The sequence below is a fragment of the Tupaia chinensis genome, unplaced genomic scaffold, assembly GCF_000334495.1.
Source record: "Tupaia chinensis unplaced genomic scaffold, TupChi_1.0 Scaffold000280_1, whole genome shotgun sequence".
NCBI classification, from domain to species: domain Eukaryota; kingdom Metazoa; phylum Chordata; class Mammalia; order Scandentia; family Tupaiidae; genus Tupaia; species Tupaia belangeri.
In genome coordinates this window covers 782,913-788,891 of record NW_006159763.1, presented here as the reverse complement: position 1 = coordinate 788,891, position 5,979 = coordinate 782,913, and positions in this window count along the sequence as shown.

The following is a 5,979-nucleotide window of genomic DNA, read 5'->3' as shown; positions in this document are numbered from 1 at the left end:
GGGGGGCGGGGACGCAGTGCGGAGAGGGGCGGACAGGGGGACCGGCGCGGGCAGGAGAGGACCGAGGTGGCGGCCGGCGGGGCTCCGCGGTTGCAGCAGCGCGCCCTCCATGCGCGCCTCTCGCTGATCCGCAATGCCCGACTCTGGCCACGTGCTGTGCTCTGCGGCCAAGGCCTGGCCCAGGTGCCTGGCTCTGCGTCTCTGGGGTGCACCCTTTGGACCCTTCTTGGCCGCGAAGTTTCCCAGGGAGGCCTCTCTGGAAAGCTGGGAGGCAGAGGCAGCCCCTGTTCCCTAAGGGGGTCCTGTAGAGAGAACCTGGGGGCGGGGGTGAACTATGAGCTTGAGGGAACCGAGGGGAGGAGGCTGGGAGGCAGGCAGGCTGCGAGGGGTGCAGGGTGTATCTACGCGGACCCAGCCCCGAGTCCAGGCCCCCCAGCCCTGCCCTCGCCCCAGGCACTGTGCCCGAGGTGCCTACCTGGGACCTCCTTCTCCAGAAAGTTGGGTCCACTTGTGGCTGGCAGGCTTGAATCTGGGGGATGTCCCCTCCCCAGGGACACAGGGAAGGGAGGAGCCTGTGTGAAGGAGCCCAGGCAGCAGGCATCTGGGATAAGGGGGGGTCCATGCAGCAGTACCATCCCCTCTGGCTGCCTCCACTGCATCCTCCCATCCCAGTGAGAGAGGAGGTCCCTGGAGAATCCTGCAGTGTAGACCTCCACCCCTGGAGAAGAAACCCAGATGTCCTGCCTCCTGTCAGTGGGAACCATAGAGAACCACCCCTGGGAGTGGCGGAGGCTGAACCAGGGCTGCCCCCAGAGCGTTCCTCCATGGGTGGGGTGGAGGGAACCTTCAAGAACCTGAAAAAAACATTAGGAAACTAGCAAAGAGCCTGCCCCTGCAGAGCAAAGATCCCTGAGCCCAGGACCAACACGGGCCTTTAAATGTTGCTGAGTCAGGAAGAGGGTTTGTTTAAAACTGTGCCCAGGGCCAGCAGGTGGCAGTGGTTAGGGCAGCTGGAGCCCACGTAATTGACTACGTGGTTCCAGCCTTGAAGCCAGCAGCTTGAAGAACACGGGGGTGGGGGGGGGATGTACGGACCAGCAGTTAGCATAATGGCTATGTCACTGGACTCCCATGTAGACGATCGCAGTTTGAATCCTGGACCCGGTGGCTTAAACTCACATCAGGCGCGTGTGTGTGCGTGCCCAAGATCCCGAGAGGAGAATGGAGAAGGGATTGTGGCATGACCATCCCCTGGTGTGTGTGTGTGTGTGTGTGATTTCTCGCTTTCTGTCTCTCTCCGACAAACCTCCATGGTGGGGAGCGTCTGGCAGGCCGGCCTCCTGGATCCCGATGACTTCGTGTGTAGTCGGTGACATCACAAAGTCCGCCGAGCACTGGCGGTGTGGGCTCTCTGTGGGCGGGTCCCCGGAGCTGTGCTTCGTGTGTGCAGTCGCACCAAGATTACGACGTGCTTCTTTCAGCGCTGCACACTGAGGGGAGGGGAGCATGCAGCAATCCCAGGTCTGGTTGGTGCCTGTTCTAACAGCTGACTATTGCACTGTGCATTTGCACCCGGCTAGAGGATGGACAGATAGAAATAGATAAAGACAGGGCCTCACCTGCCACGGCCCTGCTGCCTCCGCCTTCCAGCTCTTTCAGACAGGGCCGTGCTGTGTCACCTGGCCGGTTTCCAGTTGTGATCCTCCTGTCTCAGCCCCACGCCCCAAGTTCCTGGGGCCACAGGTGCATGCCATCGAGCCCAGCCTGTAGGTCGGACCAGGAATCAAAACCAGTCCCAGCCTGCGGAACACAATGTCTTAGCTGCGTACACCACCACGGCTGGGTCTCGCATGGGTCTACATCGGCATGCACCCGGAGCAAACTGAAGCCTCTCCAGGCCTCAGCTCTGCTGTGTGAAATGAGTACAGTAACATCCGAGGGCCGACCTGACGCACTGGGACGGGCACCGCGGGCCTGTGCCGTGGGCCGACCTGACGCACTGGGACGGGCACCGCGGGCCAAGGCCGGTGAGTGCCTGCTGGTTGTGGGCAGTTCGTGATCAGGCTTGGGAGGCAGGGGGTGGCTGCAAGGTGAGGGATGCTCACTAGGATGGGCACAGGGAGGACAGTACTGCCCCCGTGGGAGGAATTCATCCCTGGGGAGTGAAATGAGCACCACAGGCCCCACCGCTCTGTCCGCTCTGTCCGGGTCCAGTACCCTGCGGTCAGGGCAGGACCAGGACCAGCCTGGTAACCTTTTCAGGAAGTTCCAGATGTTTCTCCTGAACTTTTCCTCCCCCAGCCCCAAGGAGTAGCAACACCTCATTAACTGGTGATTTAATGCTTCTCCAATGGCCTCTGTGCTCCTGGGTGACCTCCCGGTCACCCCAGCCCCCTGCTCCCTAATCTGTCAGCAAATCTGCATTTTGCCTGAAAGCAGAAAAACAAGATTCGCACCACAGTGCTGTGGGCAGACTCGTCAGGCATCAGTCGTCCAGGGGGTCGATGGGCCTGGACAGAGGCGGAGCCTCTCCCAGCCAGGCATGCCGTGCATTCCTGAGCGTCCGCTGTGCGCTGTGCGGTTTGGAAAGCTGGCCCTTCCCCAGAGACGCCCTCTCAGCCCTGGACCCCCGCCCACTGGCCCCTGCTGACCCCGACCTCGCTGTTTACCAGGCCCAGCGACCGCAGGGCGACATTCGCTTTGAAGCCCACAGCTGTGCTTCCCCAGGCGCCCACCGGGGTGCACCCTCTGCCCTGCGCCCAGCCTGCCCGTGTTCCAGGTGGGAAAGGACTCTGGGGGGGAGGGGGCGCACAGCTGTGTCCCTGCCCCCTGCTCTCCCCCCCCCAAGTTTGCAGCGGTTTCAGCTCAGGAAGACGCAAAGGCCTGGTGTCCCCATGGCGATGTCTGCGGGACCCAGTGACTGCGCCAAGTGCCTCTGAGCTGATGTCCATGGCTGTGGTGGCAACTTTGTAATGTTATGTTAGTTTTGCAAAAATGATTAAAAAAAAAAAAAGTTTGGCTCCTTGGGCCAGTGGTGGGTGGTTAAGGCGCTGGAGCCCACGTGGCCGACTCCATGGTTTGAGTCCTTGACCTGGTGGCTTAAAAACCACATGGACATTGGGACCAGATGACGCAGTGGTTACATCGCTGGACTCCCATGTAATCGATAGTGGTTCGAGTCCCATACCCGGTGACTTAAAACTCACGCCTGGTGTGTGTGCGTGCACACCAAAATCCCGAGGGGAGAATAGAGAAGGGATTGCAGCATGACCACCCCCCCCGGGGGGGGTGATTTCTCGCTTTCTGTCTCTCTGTCCTCTCTCTCTCTCCAGTGAGTGCATACTCCCTATAGCAAAAATTTCTCAAAAGAAAGAAAGAAAGAAAAAGAAAACAAAGCCCTACGTGGATGTGTGTGCGTGCATGCCCCAAATCTCTAGAGGAGAAAGGAGAAGGGATTGTGGAGTGGCCATCCCCCTGGGTATGACCTCGCACTTTTCCTTTCTCTGGAGAGCACATGCTCCCTCTGGAAAAAAAAAAATCTAAAAAAAGTAAGAGGCTCCTTGTTGCCGAGGTGCTCAGGGCTGTCAGGAGGTCACTACCTTGGGGATCGAAGCCCCTCCCTGGATCCTGGGGGACCTCACAGGTCTCTCCTGCCCCACATGAACCTGCACCTCCCTGGGCCTGTCACCTGACTTACCTGCTGGCCCTCCAGCAGGCCACTGGGGAAGTGGAGCATTCGGGCCAACCCTGCCTTCCGATCCCTGGCTCTGCCCAGGCCGCGCTCCCTCCCTCGGCAGGTCTGGGGGCAGCTGGCCACACAGGAAGGAGTGACTTTGCCTGTGGCCCACAGGGAGGTTTGTAAACAGGCTACCCGGCTGAGCCTGCTTTGGAATCCAGATTTCAAGCAACCCCGCGGAGTCCAGCTGCCCCTGCCCTGGTGGCCTGTATGTGAGGCCTCCCCCGCCAGCTTGCGGTTTTCAGCCCCTCACTCAGGGTGTGTTGGGGACAGGGAGCACAGGCTGAGGGGGCTGATGGTGGCAGCCCTGCTCCTGGCCCACACATGCCCTGGGACCCCAGAGTTGGACGCCCTGCGTCGGGTCAGGGATGAGAAGGGGAGTGACATATTTGCCCTTAACCCTGCAGGCAGATCCATTTTCAGCGGGAAGAGGGTTTGAAGGTTGTGTAGGATCGCTGTGGCTCAGCCAACACTGTGCCTGGTGCCCCATCCCCCAGGGCAGGAGATCCCACTGCTCAGGACAGATCTCTGGCTTTGGGCTAAGGTGGCTGTCACCTGGGACCCTTTTCCTTTGAGTGGTCAGCCCTGAGGCTCAGGAGCCTGTCCCCTGGGTGCCAGGCACAGGTGGGACAGAGTGTCCACTGCTTAAGTGTGTCCAGCCTAGCCCTGGGCTCCGGAGTTCCTGAGCAAGCGGACGGAGATGGACAGAGCAGTGGAAGTGAGCCCCTGGCCGTCCCGTAGGATCCCTCAACAGGGCCGGCTGCAGTCGGGAACCTTCTAAAGCCAGTGCTGCCTCGAGGAGGCGGCAGGTACCCACAAAGACAGGGCACTTTACACATCACAAGGGCACTGGACTCAAAGCCAGGGAGGGTGCCCAGCTTACCCAAAAAGATGTGAAAAGTATGTTGAGACAAAGGAGAGTCTGAAAAAGGCCATAGGACAGACCTCATGGCTATGCAGAGGAAGCGGATGCCCTGTGGCCAGCCAGGGTTCACGTCCTGGCCCTGGAGTCAAAAAACATGCTGGGCAGGTGCGTGTGTGCCCAGGACCCTGACGGGATGGGGATTTGGAGGAAAAAGGATTTCAGTGTGAGCAGTCCCAAAGGGGCATTTCTTTCTCTCTATCTTCTGCATGCACATGTGCCCTCTGGCATAAGAGAGAGAGAGAGAGAGAGAGAAGGAACATGGACCAGCAGTTGGCGTAATGGCTATGTTGCTGGAATCCCATGTAGTCAAACGTGGTTCAAGTCCTGGACCCGGCAGCTTAAACTCACGCCAGGCGTGTGTGCGTGCGTGCCCAAGATCCTGAGAGGAGAAAGGAGGAGAAGGGATTGCGGTGTGACCATCCCCCCGGGGGGTGATTTCTCGCTTTCTGTCTCTGTCTGTCTCTGTCTTTCTGGCAAGCACATGCCCTATAGCAAAAACCTCTCCAAAAAGATGAAAGAAAAAAAAAAGAAAGAAAGAGAAAGGAAGGAAGGAAGAAAAAAGAGAAAGGAAGGGAGGAGAGAAGAAAAAGAAAAGAGAAAAGGAGAAAACAGGAAAGAAGAAAAGAAGAGAAAAGAAAAGAAAAGAAAAAAGGAAAAGAAAAGAGAAAAAGGTAGCAAGAAACGGGTGAGGTTGGGGCGTGTGTGCGCACTATTAAGGTTGGGGCGGGTGCACGCACTATTGAGGTTGGGGCGTGTGCGCGCACTATTGAGGTTGGGGCGTGTGTGCGCACTATTGAGGTGGGGGCGGCGGGTGCGCATTATTCCAGGCAGCACAAGTCCTGTTCTCTAAGTGGGTCAAAGCAAGCTGGGAAACAGGATCTGTTCCATAATTCAGAGTCCAACAGATAAAACTCATCTGAGGAATTCCTAGGCCTTCAGCCAGAGAGAACCTATTCCCCAGGGTCCTAGGGACCCGCTAGTAACTCACAGGAGACCTCTGACCGGCCCTTCCTGCAGAGAGCAGGTTTCCTGGGATTCTTGCTAATCACATCCCATGGGCTAGGCCAGGGGCATCAGGCCAGAGGAAATGCTTTCTGGGAGAGAAGGTTTTAACACACTGTATGTGAACGTTTAGCTGTTCTGAAGTGAATCTAATTGGGTTATTAAAGTGGGGCCAGGCAGGGCCAGCAGGTGGCTTGGTAGTTAAGGGCACTGGACTCCCACGTGACTGACCATGGCTCAAGTCCTACACCTGGTAGCTTGCTTTGTAGCTTTCCCTCTGTCTCTGTCTCTCTCTCACTCTGTCCCTCTCTGGTCA